Source organism: Gymnoscopelus microlampas (genome assembly GCF_963454915.1).
Source record: "Gymnoscopelus microlampas genome assembly, chromosome: 24".
NCBI classification, from domain to species: Eukaryota; Metazoa; Chordata; class Actinopteri; order Myctophiformes; family Myctophidae; genus Gymnoscopelus; species Gymnoscopelus microlampas.
In genome coordinates this window covers 9,254,622-9,274,498 of record NC_139961.1, presented here as the reverse complement: position 1 = coordinate 9,274,498, position 19,877 = coordinate 9,254,622, and the positions used below count along the sequence as shown (strand labels likewise).

Genomic DNA, 19,877 nt, shown 5'->3' with positions numbered 1-19,877 from the left:
TGCTCGTCTCTGAGCTTAAATGTGGCCTCTTAGAATTAACCCCTGACACATCAAGCACATACTGCTCATAGTCATCATCGCCTTCTTTACGTAACTGAAACAACACTGGCTGATGTTATGTAGCTTGTAATGTGACAGCAGCATTTACAGTACTTTTTCTTTTGTTAATCTGACAGCATTTAATTTTTGTGTCGTGAAGTGTTCTATAAATCTGCTGCTAAATTAGATAAACCAATCATTTAAAAGGATCACCATGGCAATCAGATTGAGCAGGGTGTGTCAAGCAGAGACCTTGTAAATACACACACATACAGTGTGTCTGTGTGTGTGACTGTGTACGCACACATGCATGCACACATATAATTATTGAATGCTTGCACACATTCAGTATATACACACATCTGATCTGCACCATTTGAATGCTTTATATCAAGTGCCACAGACAAATCTACATAAACAATAGTATAGTTCCCATTTTCTGAAAGGACTGAAAGAGCTTGAATTGTGTGATTATTTGTTAGTTGGCACTATTCAAGGCATAACATATTCTCACTCCCAACTCATCAAATGCAAACTCAGTTCAAACTCAAGGTCACTTTCCGAAACCACTGTTACTCTCTCTACATCTTTACTTGAACGAAAGCAGTGCTCCAACCCGAGATGCTATATTAGCCACTCCTGCCTGTGTCAGTCTATTTGGGAAAACTGCCCATTTCCTCATGCAGTTCAGCCCAATGAACAGAGGAACTGTCTTCAGCCAATCAAAATGTTGCATTCAGTGCTGTTTAGTTCAACTTAGGTCAGTGGATGTAATATGATCTCATAGGCATTCTGTTACTCAGGCATGCCTACACGGCACGCCCTGCAGGGAGGAACACACAAAGCAACACATCTGTGTAACAAGTAAACCTTGCTACAACTACTAGGCTACTAATAAAAATGCTGAATTAATTTACTCAACATAATTATATTATTCTACCATGGGTGTCTAAATGTAATGCTGTGGTTGTTTGTATATCGTACTAAGGGTGTGTAGATGATGATGTGGAATTTCTATAGAAGTGGATTGCGTCACCGCTGGGCCAGCATCAAAGCATCAAAATACACCAGTTACTTGAGGGCATTGGTGATGCCTGGTCATGTGACCAAGCTGCCATATTTCATGAGTTCCAAGTGAGAATGTGTTGCCAGTGACATGGGAACCCTAGTGGTCAGATGTTGTACTCACAGTACATTAACAATGGGCCCCTGGTAGGTAGTAAAGGTCCCCTGGTCACTGGCCCCATCTGACACTGACTGTAAATACAGGCCTAAGGAAAAACAAAACACTTGTTTAGAACCGTGAAGAATATGTGAAAATACAATACAGGCTATGAATGATTCTCAAACTGATTTTGAAATACTGAACATACATTAGGCTATTTTATTCTACATAACGTGTCCTGATGTGACCTTTGCTTTGATTTGTGCACTGAGCTGAGAGCAGCACCTCCACCTGTTTACACTTTGAGATAAAAGAGAGAAATGGATAAACTGAGAGGCTGTTGTGTTGTGTTGTGTTGTCATCCTCTCTCAACACACTGCTGTTGTGAAGCATGAATGTCAGTTTATCAGAGTCATGAGCTAGATAAATACTGGTCTGTACACAGTGTGCTTGAGACACAGCTTCACATTTTATCAACACTCACACAAACACTAATCCTTCAAATTACACTCATAGGTGTATAGCCTACACCATGGTAATTTGTATCTAATAAAACATGAAATGACATTTAGACACAGCGTCCCCAGACACAGAGCAACAACTCTGATAGCGGTTTCACACTACGGCCCCGGGTGCGCACCCTGGGCCACTTGGCTGATGTTGTGGTAGTGTGAACGTTGCGTATCGTTCCCCGAAACGGATCCCCGTTCCGTTCCCGAAACCACCTCCGGAGGCAGTCTCGGATCCGAATCATGTGTCCTCGGAGACGGTACGCTGCAGTGTGAAAGCAAGCGTACTGTTTGACGGAAGTGGCCCGCTATTTGTAATAGGTGACGGTATATAAACTCGACAAAAACAGTCAACAAAAACACGTCGCAGATCAATCCACAGGGGTTCAACCATGGCCGGATCCGGCGGGTTAATTTCATCATTAAATTATAAAATGAACCCGCGGGATGATGAAAGATTTACCGCATCATCCCGCGGGTTAATTTTATCATTAAATGACCAAATGAACCCGCGGGATGATGCGCTAAAACCCGCAATATTTATATATAAAACGTATTTATTTATTTATATAAAACATTACATACAGAAATAGAATGAGAGCGCGAGATAGAAAGAGAGGCCGTGTCATGGCCATATAATGACAGCAACAATATATATATATATATATATATATATATATATAATAGTATATCTTGTGGATATCTTGTGGAGTTTCAGCTACTATGCATCCCAGAAATACATAGCTTATAAGGCTTTGTAATTTGAAATTTGTAAGTAAATATAACTCATTTAGATGTAGGCCTACGTAGGTTTATGGTTTCCCATGGACTATAGCCGTTTCACTCATGATGCAATTTCTCTTTCATAACAGATACATACATGTGCCAGATAATCCCCACACAAAGAGAGTAAAAAAAGAAAAGACGTTACTTTATTTAGTAAGACATGAGAAACAGTACATGGAAGTACAATTCACATTACAAGGTTTCAGTCATTCAGTCCGACTTCACTGTATAGGCTAGTTGCCTTTTCATAAATTATATATTTTTGTACTTAAGCTGTCGTGAAAGTTTATAATATATTTAGAGAAATGTAAGGTTTCAAATACAAAAGTAGTAGTTGTTGTGAAGGTTAGTAAACTGGACATTTAGACTGAATGTTTCCTGTATCCTCATCTTGCGCAAATGCACACAAGTGTTTCACCAGGTTTTATTTGTGTTGTTTCTCATAAGCGTGCATCCGTTGTCTGTCAACAACACGCGCGCCAACAACACAGCAGTCTGTGCCTTGACTTCTGTGCGCTCGCGTCGCTGTGCGCTCAGTGCGCTCCTGACTCTCTCCCCAGCGGCAACCCTATATTTATGCGCGACCAGCACAAACATTGTCGCATAGTTGATGACGTCTGTGTCCACTGGCGAAGCACTATGTGCGTGCCGCCACCTATAGGATCGGGGGTATATATGCAAGCGTATTCGGGCGCGTTAGAGACTTGGCCAGTGTGAATGCTGGCCAGCCAAGCGCACTCGGAAAGGGAGCGGTCTGGAGTGCGCACCCGAAACCATAGTCTGAATCCGCCCTGAGTGGCCTTCTCATCGTTTTAGAGCTGTCCTGCAAGTACAGCCACTAGTTGTGCAGCAAAAAAAAAAGAAGAAAAAAAAGACTTTTACACATCTACTATATATACTGAACTAACCAATATACACTTGTTTGCTTTTATGCTGCTGAGAATCCTGAATTCATTCTAAATAATATTGTACTGCTGCAGGAAAAACAATGTATGTCTTGTTTTTGTGCAATACCCTCTTTTTCGACTTTGAAACAGAAAAATCCTCCTGAGAACAATTCAAAACGGAATACACACACACACACACACACACACACACACACACACACACACACACACACACACACACACACACACACACACACACACACACACACACACACACACACACACACACACACACACACACACACCAGCGTGATGTATTATTAAATAACTGTGCTCGGTTTGTCACATGAACACAAATCGAGCAACACCACGCAACACCACATAATACTTACTTACTCATTTGGCAGTTGCAATGTACAATACAGAAAAGCGCACACACACACACACACACACACACACACACACACACACACACACACACACACGAGGATGTTCGCAGTTTTTTTTGTTAGCAGCGGAACTTTGAGAATGCTGTGAGGGGGGGCAGGGGGGTTATCTGGGGGAGAGACACAGAAAACAGGAAAGGAGAAAAACACAAAACTACAGCTGTACGAAAGAACAAAGCAATGCAATATGGAAAGTTTGTTAATACTGTGTGAATACATGACATTTGACTGAAAGCTGTAGTAGACTATTGTACACTTTTTAAAATATATTATAGATTTTAATTCAGTCCTTATGCAGTATTGTGCTCAATGTAAAACAGAGCATATTCAAACATCCGTTTATGTTGTGCACATGGATCAAAATATTGTGTATAAACATGATGGCGGTCCAGTGGCCCTGGACTCTCATGAGTCCGCAGTGTAGGTTATATCAAAGATGACTTAATTATCACGCAGGTTACACAAATAAGCAAGCAGCATCATAAGCAGCTCCCAAGTCCTGATTCTGAATCTCTCTTCAATCTCTCTACGTCATATATCCTTTCCTCAGAGGTTCACAGATACTTCCAGACCCCTCCTTCCAGAACTGGGGCGCCTTCATGTCTATTACACAATATATCACACAATCTTGTTCCTTTCCGAATCACGTAAATTAATAATATAATCATGCTGATAATCATCAGCAGTCTGATTATCCTTTCACGCCAGGAAAGCTCATACGCCGTCTAACTGACTGTTCTTAATGGTGACCTCTTCCCTACTCTCTCTGTCCTCTGGCAGACACAAAGCTTACTTCTTACTTCTTCCCGTGGGACCCTTCACAGCACTACAGATGTTTCTCTTAAAACCCAGGGCCTTGCTACACCCCTTTCAGGCCGGGCAGACGACTTCTACGCTAGTTTCATTTCGACACACGTTTCCCATCTGCCACCACATACTGTATATAGGTCAATCAAATATCAATTATGTGGGCCCCTCCTCTGTATTTACAGCTGTGGTAATTATTATTACATGTAAATACATGAACACATACTGTACTTTAGGTTACAGACTGTACAGTAAATCATGTCTGATAAAATGCACAAATGCCTTAAAACCCGAGCAGTGTGTTTGAGTGCTGTGCCCACCTGACTGCCGTTGTGGGTAGCACGCTGAAGGGGTTAAACCGTCCCTGGTAAGAAGGGGGGCACTGTGGTTATCTGGGGGAGAGACACATGAGAAAAGGAAACAAGAAAAAACAAACAACATTACAGCCTTAACAAAGAATAATATGGCTGACTGACACATTAAGCACATACTGCTCATAGTCATCATCACCTTCTTTACGTAACTGAAACAACACTGGTTGATGTTATGTAGCTTGTGATGTGACGGCATTTAATCTTTGTAATGTGAAATATTCTATACATCTGCTGCTAAATTAGATAAACCGATTATTTAAAAGGATCACCATGGCAATCGTATTGAGCAGGGTTTTTAATTGATTGATTGATGTACTTTATTTAGTAAGACATGAGAACGTCAGTACATGGAAGTACAAAAAATTCACAATACAAGGTCTACTAAACTGGGAGACTCATTAAGCACTGAGCTTGTTTAAGCAGAGATCTTGTAAATAGGGTGTCAAGCAGAGACCATGTAAATACATACACGTACATTGTGTGTGTGTGTGTGTGTGTGTGTGTGTGTGTGTGTGTGTGTGTGTGTGTGTGTGTGTGTGTGTGTGTGTGTGTATATGTGTGTCAGACACTCTGGTCACACAGAGACACACCACGTTGGTTCAGCCCTTAAAGTTTCCCCACATAAACTTCACTTGAAAGTTACATTTAAGAAACTTTAATAATTATGACAATAGTGAAAGCTTTTGTGTAACATTATCCGTCTGTAATGTAGAGCTCAGCTCTTCTTTTCTCTGTCCGAAGCAAAAACAGGCACTAGGCAGGAACGCACAAACATAAAGCGGTGATGGGTCACAACAAGAGAGAGAGACCCAATATATATTACTCTCCTTTTATCAAAAAAACTGAAAATGAACCTAAATTAAAGCTATAACCCTTAACTAATATAGTTGGTTTCACTATTTTGTTTAGCCTGTTGTTATAGCATTTGTATGTGTGCACGTGGGTGTTTAATATTGTACAACTATGAATATATTATATAATTAAAAAATACATATTTTATATAATTATATATTATATAAAATATTCAAATATATTTGAATATTAAAAATAATAAAGCATTGAAATTCAAATGGGATTATAGAGGAGAACTGACATTCAATACAACCTCATGGTCACATTCCTGGGCGTCACTTTCCGACACCAACGATAGGCTACTCTCTCTAAATCTTTACTTCGACGGAAGCGGTGCCCCAACCCGAGATACTATGTCAGCCACTCCTGCCTGGGTCAGTCTATGGGGAACGCTGCCTGTTTCTCGTTTCCTCATGCAGTTCAGCCCAGTGAACAGAGGAACTGTCTTCAGCCAATCAAAATGTTGCATTTGCAACTGAACTGCCTGAACAGAGCTTTTCAGGAAGTGAGCTAGAGTGCATTTGAGGCCAAGTTGTCCCTCAGTGCTGTTTAGTTTAGTTCAGCTTAGTCAGTGGATGACGTAATATGATCTCAAAGGCATTCTCTCGCTCAATGCCTGCACGCCCTGCAGGCAGGAACACACAAAACAACACGTCTGTGTAACAAGTGAAACTTGCTTCAACTACTACAGTGGTTGTACCTTCAGAATGTCAGGGGTGGCACCCCTCTGGCGCCTCTCTGGTACCACCTACTTTTGTGGTACCGCTTTTTTCTCTGTGGTGCCACTAGATGGCGGTAGAGAGCAACTAATGCCCAGACACAGGCATTTTGTGTCTATTTGAGACAGGGCTGCTTCCAGTCAACAGAGGCTGCAATTGAAGCTGAACTTGTTGAGAAGTGAAAAAAATTATTGTATGGGTTATACTATCAAGAAGTATTTTGGTAAATTGCACTCAGTGGGCTATTAAATATAACCCTCAGGAATGAAACATTAAAAAACATTTTACTTAAGTAAAAGTAGCAATACCACAATATAAAAATACTCTATTACATCTAAAAGGCCTGTGTTCAAAATGTTACTTGAGTAAAAGTACAAAAGTATTGGCATCAAAATATACTTAAAGTACCAAAAGTAAAAGTACTAAAATGTTTTAAAGTAACGGCTATTTTCAAATGGTATAAAATAGGGCTAAAGTGGTTAATGTATATGTTTTATAATATAACAATTTATATCTGCAAAGTAACTAAAGTTTTCAAACAATTGTAGTGGAGTAAAAGTACAATATTTGCCCCTGCAGATGTAGTGGAGTGGAAGTAAAAGTACAGTAATACTCCAGTAAAGTAAAAAACACCATCATTTTTCATAAGGTTCTAGGCGACCCAAGTGGGAATCGTACCCCAACCTCCAACTTTACAGATCCCTTTCATTAACCACTACACTACTGGTATAGTTAATGTGATGGCTGTATCAGATAACAAGACACTACACACAGAAGGGGCATCTCACTTCAGCTGAAACAGAGAAGTGTTACTTGAATAAAAGTACAAAAGTATTGTCATCAAAATAGACTTAAAGTACCAAAAGTAAAAGTACTAAAATGTTTGAAAGTAGTCAATCTACAAGCTTGTAGATCGGCTATTTTCAAATGGTATAAAATAGGGCTAAAGTGGTTAATGTATATGTTTTATAATATAATCATTTATATCTGCAAAGTAACTAAAGTTTTCAAACAATTGAAGTGGAGTAAAAGTACAATATTTGCCCCTGCAGATGTAGTGGAGTAGAAGTAAAAGTAATAAAGTATTGGCATCAAAATATACTTAAAGTACCAAAAGTAAAAGTACTAAAATGTTTTCAAAGTAGAAAAAAATGGATTGGAAGAGGGAGAGAGAGAGAGAGAAGGGGTTTTACATTATTTGAGGTGAGGGGGAAGGGATATCTAGAAGTGAATTGATCTACCAAGCCAAAACAGGTTATGCTAATGCACACATCCTGCCAAGGAGTCTGCCTGGTCTCCCAAAAACATGTTCTTGACAGTGAAAATCATATACTGTATTTGAACAGAGCTGCAAGAACTTACATTTTCAAGTTAAAGTTATTGTTACTGTTATATTAGCCCTTTAAAGTTGTTTCAATGGTTACATTGAGTGAGGCCTGCAGTGTTTAACCCTGTAGAACCTGAACTATGAAGGAAAGGTCAGAAAATTCCAAGATTTTGAAAAGGGACACTTTATTGGGTCTTAAAACATGTTTGATTTTTTTTTTAACAGTCCTTTGTATGATTTATTTGTTGTATCATATTTGATACAAGGGGTATTACTGCCTTGGGGTATTACTGGTTTTACTGCCTCCCCCTGGCCAGCCGAGGCGCCTGATGGAGGGGAAAGGAACTGGTTGGAATAACGTGTTCCTTCCACGCGCTACGTCCAACCAGGGAAACTCTCCCCTATCAGGTGACAAGAAGGTCAGTTGGCTCTCATGCATTGAAGGAGGCATGAGCTCGGCCCTGGCCTCCCTAGGTTGGTAGAGGGAGTGTAGTGCCCAGGATTACATAGAGATTGGCACTGGGTGTAAAAAATAGGGTTACAAAATCATGGGATAAAAAAAAATGAAAAATAAAAAAATCAAGTCGGTTTTCATTTTTTTTTAGACCTGTAGTATCAAATATGATACAAATCATAAAGGACAATAGACCTGTAGTATCAAATATGATACAAACACTTTTGACATCATAAAAAACAAACTCCAATGCTACATTTTGAGAGCTCATAAGTGCATTCAAGTTATCCAACACTTATTTCAAAATATTAGTAAAGATATACTAGGAAAACGTGCCCGAACTGCTTAAAAAATAATTGTTTGTTAGTAGTGCATCAACCTCTCCTGTTTAGTTGATGGCAGACATTTTGGGTCAGACCACCTGAGGCTCTGTAACTACCTGCAAAGCAAATGGTATGGTCCAGGGGGAAGTGGGGATGTGTCAGATATGATAAAACAGGTTCTTGGTCCAAGTATTGATTACACTGATTTATTAAGAAATCAGTGTAATGTGTGTATCATATATGATACGTTTGGGTGATATAGGGTTAAACTGGTACACAGGATTGCTTTGGTTTTTTGATTGGATGATTGCAAAAGAGATTGTTTCTTTATAACAAATATGTTTATTACATTAAAGAATATTAGCCAAACCAACCACATAAAAACAGTTTAAATACGGAAACAACAGTTCCATAAAGTTCTTTGCCTCTCCAGCAGGAATTGATCTCTGATCTCACTCTTGGAAGTCAGTCTCACTAACCACTGCACTAGTGGTGCAGAGTGTGTGTGTGTGTGTGTGTGTGTGTGTGTGTGTGTGTGTGTGTGTGTGCGTGCGTGCGTGCGTGCGTGCGTGCGTGCGTGCGTGCGTGCGTGCGTGCGTGCGTGCGTGCGTGCGTGCGTGCGTGCGTGCGACTATCGTTGTAGACAGACTATTGTCAACTATCTGAGATCTGATTTTCACTGTCAAGAACATGTTTTTGGGAGACCAGACAGACTCCTTGGCAGGATGTGTGCATTAGCATAACCTGTTTTGGCTATTCTATATCCCTTCCCCCTTCCTTCCCCCTTACCTCAAATAATGTAAACCCCCCCTTCTCTCTCTCTCTCTCTTCCAATCCATTTTTTTTTCTACTTTCAAAACATTTTAGTAATTTTACTTTTGGTACTTTAAGTATATTTTGATGCCAATGCTTTACTACTTTTACTTCTACTCCACTACATCTGCAGGGGCAAATATTGTACTTTTACTCCACTACAATTGTTTGAAAACTTTGGTTACTTTGCAGATATAAATGATTATATTATAAAACACATTAACCACTTTAGCCCTATTTTATACCATTTGAAAATAGCCGATCTACAAGCTTTTTTTTTTACTACTTTCAAACATTCTAGTACTTTTACTTTTGGTACTTTAAGTATATTTTGATGACAATACTTTTGTACTTTTACTCAAGTAACACTTCTCTGTTTCAGCTGAAGTGAGATGCCCCTTATGTGTGTAGTGTCTTGTTATCTGATACAGCCATCACATTAACTATACCAGTAGTGTAGTGGTTAATGAAAGGGATCTGTAAAGTTGGAGGTTGGGGTACGATTCCCACTTGGGTCGCCTAGAACCTTATGAAAAATGATGGTGTTTTTTACTTTACTGGAGTATTACTGTACTTTTACTTCCACTCCACTACATCTGCAGGGGCAAATATTGTACTTTTACTCCACTACAATTGTTTGAAAACTTCAGTTACTTTGCAGATACAAATTGTTATATTATAAAACATACATTAACCACTTTAGCCCTATTTTATACCATTTGAAAATAGCCGATCTACAAGCTTGTAGATCGGTTACTTTGAAACATTTTAGTACTTTTACTTTTGGTACTTTAAGTATATTTTGATGCAAATACTTTTGTGCTTTTACTCAAGTAACATTTTGAACACAGGCCTTTTGGTTGTAATAGAGTATTTTCATATTGTGGTATTGCTACTTTTACTTTAGTAAAATGTCTGTGCACTTCTTCCACCATGAAACACAGTTGTATTTAAAGAAACAATTGCTTTTGAATTCATCCTAAGGACTCTGCATTATTTTCTATGTTTACAAAAAATAAAAATAACAATCACTTTTAAATGCATTCACCCTTCCCCTGCTGCTAATACTATACTGGGTTCATGGACTCACATGCGCCACATCGTGGGCAATCAGCCACACTACACCTTAAAAAAAGGTGTCAAATGTGGCACCACCAAGTAGTGGTGGTACCACAGTGGCACCACAGAGGCACTCAGATGGTATTACTGCCATTCTCAAGTGCTAACCACTGTAGGCTACTAATAAAAATGCTGAACGAATTGACTCAATATACATAATTATATTATACTACATGGGTGTTTAAATATGATGCTGTGGTTGTTTGTATATCGTAGTACTAAGGGTGTGTAGATGATGATGTTCTGGGATTTCTATAGAAGTGGATTGCGTCAGCACTGGGCCAGCATCAAAAAACACCAGTGACTAGAGGTCATTGGTGACGCCTGGTCATGTGACCAAGCTGCCATATTTCATGAGTTCCAAGTGAGAATGTGTTGCCAGTGACGCCTGATTATGGATCCCACCAACGCTCCAGGATTTAGACCCGCCTTACCTGTCTGATTGGCTCCCTGGCAGGCATAGTCTTACTGATGTTAGGGTTAGGGTTAGGTTTAGGCATAGTAGCAAAAACGATAACTGTCAATCACAGCGACTACTGACCAATCACAGCGGGTTTACAGCGGGTTTGCCAGGACCTGGCGTGGGATTCATAATAACGCGCCAGTGACATGGGAACCCTAGTGGTCAGACGTTGTACTCACAGTACATTAACACTGGGCCCCTGGTAGGTAGTAAAGGTCTCCTGGTCACTGGCCCCATCTGACACTGACTGTAAATACAGGCCTAAGGAAAAACAAAACACTTGTTTAGAACCGTGAAGAATATGAAAATACAATACAGGCTATGAATGATTCTCAAACTCTCTAAAAACAATGATTTTGAAATACTGAACATACATTAGGCTATTTTATTCTACATAACGTGTCCTGATGGGACCTTTGCTTTGATGTGTGCACTGAGCTGAGAGCAGCACCTCCCTCTGTTTACACTTTGAGATAAAAGAGGGAAATGGATAAACTGCCATCCATGCTCCCCAACACAGTGTGTTGTGTTGTGTTGTGTTGTGTTGTGTTGTGTTGTGTTGTGTTCTGTTGTCATCCTCTCTCAACACACTGCTGTTGTGAAGCATGGATGTCAGTTTATCCAAGTCATATAGCTAGATAAATGTGTGCTTGAGACACAGCTTCACATTTTATCAACACTAACACAAACACTAATCCTTCAAATTACACTCATAAGTGTGTAGCCTACACCATGGTAATTTGTATCTAATAAAACGTGAAGACTTTCTTTCTAACAATGAATGTGCCCCAGTGATCAAGCCTGTGTGAGTTAGCACATAACATAAGATTGTTGTGTTGTTGTTAAATGTTCATGTTTTTCTGTTGACTGGGGAACACAATCTGTTCTGTCTTCACATTTGTCCAAGGGGATGATTCATCAAGGGGGCATGACATCTGTCATTTGATATTTTGGTCTGTAGCGTTCATTAAAAATGGAAATGAAACCTGTTGGATCAGACTGTTGCAACATCTCAGAGACCACAGTCCTGTTTATGTTGCTAAGGAAGCACTGAGCAGAAGCTAATACATCGATTTTAAAATACATATTTAGTGTAAATGTCCTGTCCATCGGTCCTGTGTCACTATGTGTTGGGGTTTATCTTGCAACTAGAGTTTCGGGGGGCTACGCCCCCCTCAACCCCAGCCGCGCACGGGGCCCAGCGTGGCCGCGTGTATATTGGGGTACTCAAATTGCTGGAGTAAAACTGTGGAAAAGAAAAAAAAAAAAAAAAAAATTTTGAAAAAAATATATTTTTGATGTTTGAGGGGGACCCCCGCGGACCCCCTGCTGGTCGACGGCCCCCCTGTGGAGTGTTGGGCCGCGCGGGGACCCCCCTGGAACATGGCGGACCCCTTCGGTGTATTTTTTTTTTTCATGAAGGTGGTTGCTTGTTTCTGGCGCTTGTTTTTAGAGAACCTGGCATGCCAACGACTTGGCAACCCGACTTGTTTGTTTTTGTGTTTGGGATGAACATGGCACGTGAAGGACGGACATAGTGTGATCGAGACATGAGTGAAGTGAAAGTAACGGCCTGGGTGGAACAAAGGAGGTACGTAAGAAGGGGGGGGGGGGGGGGGGGGGTTGAAGCAAAGGAGCTGCGTGTGTGTTGGTGTGGAGGAGATGGGCAGAGTGCAATGGCGGCGCAAGCCAGCGCATACGTTACACCAGAAATGGTATCTGGAGAAAATGGTGACCAAAAAAAAAGTTTTGAAAAAAAGGAAAAAACCCCCGCAGCGGCTGGCAGCTGTTGTGGTGATGAGGTCGTGCGCAGGGTAAACGGTACGAAGCTGCCTCCCCTTCCGTTTTGTCCGACATTTGGTGAGTAGAATTAATTATGTTGCGCGGTGGAAAAGCTGTAGTGAGCAGTGAGATGTCCCCTACGCGAGGCGTAAATTCAGCGCGGCCGCCGTGGCGAGTCAGTTGCCGACATGTGGTCTGGCGGTGCGTTGTTTATTCGATAACAGAGCTGTGGGGTGTCGCACCCAGGGTGCGGAAGTTGCTCGCCATTTATATAGTTAGATAATCACTGAACATGATCCTGTACATATTATAATCAATGTAAAAACATCATTGAAGAGTTCAAACACAACTTGGAACTCACACGATTTAATTCCATCAAATGTTGCACACGTAACAAAATCACTCACAGAAAAGTGTTTCTGCCCTAAAAAGAAAAAAAAAACATTAAAACATTTCGGGGGGAAATGTCACAGCAGGTCATCAAAGTCCAACATAACATAACACACCAAATATTATAATATTTTAAGGCAGGGGTCTTCAACGTTTTTCAGGCGCAAGAACCCCTTAGCTGAGAGAGAATGAAGCAGGGACCCCCACTACGTATAGGATTCATGTTAAATGTGTGTTTTCAGACATTTAACCACTTCAACCCTCAATACTTCGTAAACGTGACATTTGGTACTTGGTCTGCTCTTTTTCCCCTCTACATCAAACCTCTTGTGTCACAGGCGCGTTGTGAGCTTATAGATCTGCTATTTTCCCCCCAGAATATGGATGCGAGGGTTCAAGTGGTTAATGTAAAATTAAAAAAATAAAGACCCTATCACACAAATAGTTGAAAACCATTAAATCATCTCTATAGTTACTGAGAAATATCCACTTGAAGCTTGTTAGCATTTTGTTGCAATGCTAGTGGAAATTAATGGGTTCAGCTAGCCAGTAGATAGTGTCAAGTTGGCTGCTGTGTCAGTCATTCTGTATAGTAATTTAAAGATGCGATGTATGTGGCAGCCGGGTATGGTCTTGGTCAGTGGTTCCCAAACTGGGGGTTGGGACCCACAGGGGGGTCCCCAAATTATTTTGGGGGGACCGGGGGGGTCCACAGATGATTAGCTTAATGTGCAACATTGTTTTCTCACTCAACAGTAAACAAACCAACACATAGTATACTGTACGTGTAAACACAGGGTATCTGCACACTTCTTTACAAGTTACAATTTAAGGACTTTTAAAAGCTTTTTAAAACCAAATTGGCCAAATTGTCAAATATTACGTAAGAAAGAGGCAAACATTGTGCCGAATATTTATCTGTGGAAATGAGTCAAACTAAATGTAATGCCTCAACTCCTACAATTCCAAGTGCTTGTCAGGGTGGGGGGGTCCCCAGTTCAAATATGATTATTTTGGGGGGGTCACAGCCTGAAAAGTTTGTGAACCCTTGGTCTAGGGGCCATCTGTGAGCGGGGGAGGCAGGGTGTCTGCAGCAGATCAGGTGATGATGTCACAGGGTCAGGTTATACTGTATATACTATTTATTGTGTGTTCTAGCCGTGTCTGTCTGTTGTACTGAGACTGAGGTTCTGGATCAGAACGCAGTAGCAGAGAGCTTTGGCATCATATTTAACCTGCACACTGACACAATGACCACTGAAAGGTCTTTAAGTCCACAGCAATGTGGTGTGGATGGACAGAAGAGCTAAAGGCCGTGCGCCTGTTACCTCTGCTATCTGAAGAGTTAGCAGAGCCTATACCAGCAGGCTTCACTGTGCCCTCTCCTGGTCCAGAAGGGGTACTGCAGCATACTACATACTGGTACTGTATGCAAGGGAGTAGGCCTACACACCAAGCTCTGATGGACATGGACTGTATGCAGACCATGATCCACCAGCGCTTGGTTTGTCCAGAGGCTTTATTGGAGGCTCATCAGGTAAAGTTAAGGTGCATGCACAGCACAGTGATACTCATGAGTATCCTTTGGTGACCTTAATAAAATATTTTGGTGGTGAAAAAGCATAGAAAAAGCGTGCGTGTGTATCTGACTGCAGTGTGTGTTGCTCACCTGTTGAGTGTGTGTTTTCATGACAGTGTGTGTGTGTGTGTGTGTGTGTGTGTGTGTGTGTGTGTGTGTGTGTGTGTGTGTGTGTGTGTGTGTGTGTGTGTGTGTGTAGAGAGCTGCTGAGAAGCCTCCTCTCTGTGCAGATGTCAGCAGACGGGTGATGACATGAAGACAAGATGGAAGGATCTGACACATGGAAGAACAACATGAGAGAGAGAGAGAGACAGAGAGGGATTAAAAACCTGTGACGTTACCATGAGTTGTTGTGTGTCTACATGGTACGCTCACTAGATCAGCCACCAGGACACGGTCACAAGCTCAAAGGAGCAGTTCAGTGAACATAGGAAGTGAATAGAAACAGTGAGAGGCATGCAGATGTCTGTAGGACAGCTGGTGACAACATGTACGTCATATGACTCTAGTCTAGTGTACCCTACTCAGGCCTATCTCATTACAACAGGAAGCATTGCAGATAAGTTGATGATGTCTAAAAAGACAAATCCGATCTGATCGCTCGCAAATAACAGTGTGGACAGTCAGTCCTAAAGACCAGAGTTGAGAAACAAATCAGATGCGGCAAACATGGGGATCATATTTAAGAGAGGAATAAAAGTCAACGTGTCGCTAGCTTAGCCGTTGAAACGGCGTGATGTATTATTAAATAACTGTGCTCTGTTTGTCACATGAACACAAATCGAGCAACACCACGCAACACCACATAGTTACTCATTTGGCAGCTGCAATGTACACACACACACACACACACACACACACACACACACACACACACACACACACACACACACACACACACACACACACACACACACACACACACACTCACATGCACGCACGCATGCATGCACAAAAAAATGAAATCAAGGCTTAATAAATGTCACAGGATGAAAAATAGTGCATTTCTGATGAACCATTAATCTGGGTTTACAGTAGAATCATTTCATAACTCATCAAGGCTAAACGTGCATTAATTCATCCACAGAACCCACAGGAGAACACAGACATTGTGACATTGCTCCTACTGCTGTAGATGCTTGGAATATGAACAAACACCAAGAAAGTTCAAAAGTGTGTGTGGTTGACTTCCATGTTTTTGTGTTGCTTTCTCTGCCTTCATCCAAAGCCACATCACCTCCGGCCCCTGGAAATTACAACGATGCGGCTTGTGCCTAGCCTGATTATCAGACAGAAGCTGAAGAGGAGCTCACTCAGAGAGTGGGCGGGATCTATGGTCTGGAACCAGGCTAGCTTGTGCCCGTAGTGTTGGAACCATGACCTGTAGGCTACAGAGAGGGCCTCCTACTGTCAAACCGTGCTTGGGAACTTATGAATGAAGGGTGCCAAAATAAAATGCTAACACAATGGTCAACACCAAGTGGTCTGGGACCCCTCAATAACAATGTCCTACATTGGCCTTTGCCCAAGTCTTTGATGGCACACCACTCACTCACTCTGCATGGGAGCTGACTGTCCAGGACGCGTGACTCCATAGTCTAAACCAGTTGTGCATGATTGGCCAATACGCTTGTGCAAGGACGCGCTGTGATTGGCCAGTAGCCACTTTGAGTGACAGTTGGGGCAAACGCTCTCACCAAAACATTATTATGGGGCCAGGCTTCCAGCATGGACCCATATTGTTATTCGCATTATTCCATTTCTTCTTCTTCTGCCACTTTTGGCAGTTCTGGCTGAACCGTGCAGTCGCTTTTTATGAAACTCGGCCATATGATAGATGGTCATGAAAAACGATCAAGAAATAATTCTCACAATCTTTCGTCAAAAGGTGGCGCTATAGCACTCAATTGAAAAATGCCAACTTTGAACAGGTACAACTCATGCCGTGTTTGACCTACAGCCATGAAACTTCGATGCACACATGCGTCTCCTCATGCTGAACAACTTTCACACTCTGACTTTTGACCTCTGACCTTTAGATCTCCCACCATTTGGAATTATATGAAAAACAGTTAAAACCTATCTCCTCCTGGGATTTTTGAGTAATCTGCACGAAACTTTTTACACATGAACTTTGGACCTATACCAAAAAACGTTTGCAAAATATCTTCCATAAGTGAAAAAATGAAGCTTTAATGAGCCAATGAATATTGCAGTTTTATGACAATTATTCATCTGCCCCTAACACATACATGCAGACTTACCATTCTTTGAAACTTTGCAGAAATGTAAAGGGCCATTCCAAATATCACTGAAACCAATCTTACTCCAATTGGTCAAACGGGGGCGCTATAGCAATTTTTTGAAAATTGAAACTTTAAACAGGCAAAAGTCATGCCTCGTTTGGCCGACAGCCATTAGACCTGCTTACACATGTGCCTTGACTAATGAGGAACACATCTATCACGTTGACCAGTAAGCACCGCCCTTAGATTGTCCGCAATCTTGAGCAGTTTGAAAAACACTTAAACCCAGGATTTTTCAGCTATTTGCGTGAAACTGTATGATCTGTGTGATCTCCTTTTTCACAGGTTCTTGTCTGTTGGTGGCTTCTCGCTTAAATGTGTGCCCCACAACCTGAAGGTCACCAGTTCAAGCCTCACTTGGTGCAGACTTCATCTGAGTTGCATTTCACACAACATGACTATCAATGAATACATCTGCAATTGTTAAAGATAACATGAAATACTTAATTGAGTGTTTTTTACATACAGCTGATCTACAATCTCACAACTTTTCAGATAGCAATGAGAGTATGTTTTTTCAATGTATAACATACTTCATTGTGAAAATAGCCAATGTACAATCTGACAACTTTTAATGGTTTGTGAGCTTGTAGATCGGGTACTTTCACTAATTTTGGTTCTGAGGAGATGTACAATTTCTTCATTGGTAAATGGTTTGTGAACGAGTGATCTTAGTGTTAGTGAAACAGGGGCTTGGGTCATGACAGAAGGCAAGAGTTTGTGATCCTCAACAGACAATATCAGCCTGGACAAAGATATAGCACTATAGGTAGTGTTGCAGCTACCTAAGAGTGCTTCATGACCGTAAGGTTGCCGGTTCAAGCCTCACTTGATGCAGACTCATTTAAGTTGAAATGCAAAAAACATGACTCAATCTATTCCGTTTCCATGGCGCTCTCTCTCTCTCTCTTCAATCTATTCCATTTCCATGTCTTTCTCTTCAATCTATTCCGTTTCCATGTCTCTCTCTCTGTCTCTTCAATCTATTCCGTTTCCATGTCTCTCTCTCTGTCTCTTCAATCTATTCCATTTGTCTCTCTCTCTGTCTCTTCAATCTATTCCGTATCTATCTATCTCTTCAATCTATTCCGTATCTATCTATCTCTTCAATCTATTCCGTCTCTCTCTCTCTCTCTCTCTCTCTCTCTCTCTCTCTCTCTCTCTCTCTCTCTCTCTCTCTCTCTCTCTCTCTCTCTCTCTCTCTCTCTCTCTCTCTCTCTCTCTCTCTCTCTCTCTCTCTCTCTCTCTCTCTCTCTCTCTCTCTCTCTCTCTCTCTCTCTCTCTCTCTCTCTCTCTCTCTCTCTCTCTCTCTCTCTCTCTCTCTCTCTCTCTGGCCATAGCTGAGTGGTTAGTGAGCCCGCCTAGGGAGCCAGAGACTCTGGTTGCCCCAGGTACGATTCCAGGCCAGGTCAGCAAATGTGTCGATGAAATGAAATTTGTCCCTGAGCAAGACTCTTAACCCCTAATTGCTCACAGGCACTCATTGGAAACAAGACCGCAAGGACTTTCATGAACTGACCTGTTAAAGGAATTATCATTTCTCTCTCCTGGCCCCATATTATCGCTGCTTGCAGCTATATTTTACTATTCTGTCCCTATCGGTACATAACTCGAACGGCGCTGAGTCGACTAGCAGACCATTGGCCGGTCGACGCGGGCACTCGCGCCTGGAGGCGCTCGGGCGCGTCTCCTCGGCCTCAAGGTCTGCTGAGTCGGCGCGCCTCCGTCATGGTCCAAAACTATACTTTATCGGCGAAAAGAAATAGTCTGCGGTTGTTTGAAAAAGGCACTTCCGCGTTGGCCACAGAAGGGGGCGTGTTTATAGCACAACTGGTTTAGACTTTGTAATGTCGCGTCCAGCACCACACCAAGGCCATTGGAACCGAAGCCACCAGGGAGTTATATGTCTCTGGAAATGTTTAAATCCTCCATGGGGGAGGACTTACCTGGGTCAGAAGAGAAGCTCAGTCTGGGCTTGGTTCATCTTGAGGTGGTGAGAAGATCCACTGTGAGGATGTCAGCCAGACGTGCAGCGATGTGCTCTTCCACCTGAGTGGCAGAGGGGGGGGGGGGGGGGGGCAGCCATAGAGTGGTTAGTGAGCCCGTCTGGGAAGCCAGAGCCCCTGGTTGTCCCAGGTTTGATTACAGGCCAAGGGCCAGCAACGTGTGTCCCTGAGCAAGACTCTTAACCCCTAATTGTTCCCTGAGCGCCGTAGAAGTGGCTGCTCACTGCTCCTAGTGCAGTGGTTCTCAAACTTTTTCATCTCAAAAGGACCCCCAAATTGACACTTATTAGCCCGCGGACCCCCATTTCAAAATGTATGCCAGGGACCCCCATAAGAGAAGATTTTTCACTGCCAGCTACCAGTGATTCTCAACCATTTTAATTTCAAGAGGACCCCCAGTTTACATGCATTAGGCTACGGACACCCATTTAATGGCATTTATATCCCTGGGACCCCAATTTATATTGTAAAATCAATGTTAATTTAACTCTGAGTGTACAAATGGAACCAAATGGACCCTAACGGGTCCATTTGGTTCCATTTGTACACTCTCAGAGTTACAGACACACAAGGGTCCATTTGGTTCCTAACTATCCTCCATTTAGCTGGGGACCCCCTGGAACCCCCTCAGGTACCCCTGGGGGTCCCCAGACCCCACTTTGAGAACCAATGTCCTAGTGGTTATAGGATGGGTAACTGCAGGGGGAAAATTTCATGAAAAAGTGCAAAAA

General features: G+C 41.9%; 1 long non-coding RNA gene across 1 annotated transcript; it reads right to left on the bottom strand.

The window, feature by feature from the left end:
* Positions 1-4,953: 4,953 nt before the first annotated feature.
* On the bottom strand, positions 4,954-13,357 carry LOC311040362. The gene is made up of 3 exons (XR_014600262.1): positions 13,227-13,357; positions 11,263-11,344; positions 4,954-5,031 (listed from the first exon to the last, which is right to left on the bottom strand). It is a non-coding gene; the product is annotated as an uncharacterized lncRNA (long non-coding RNA).
* Between the last annotated feature and the right edge of the window lie 6,520 nt (positions 13,358-19,877).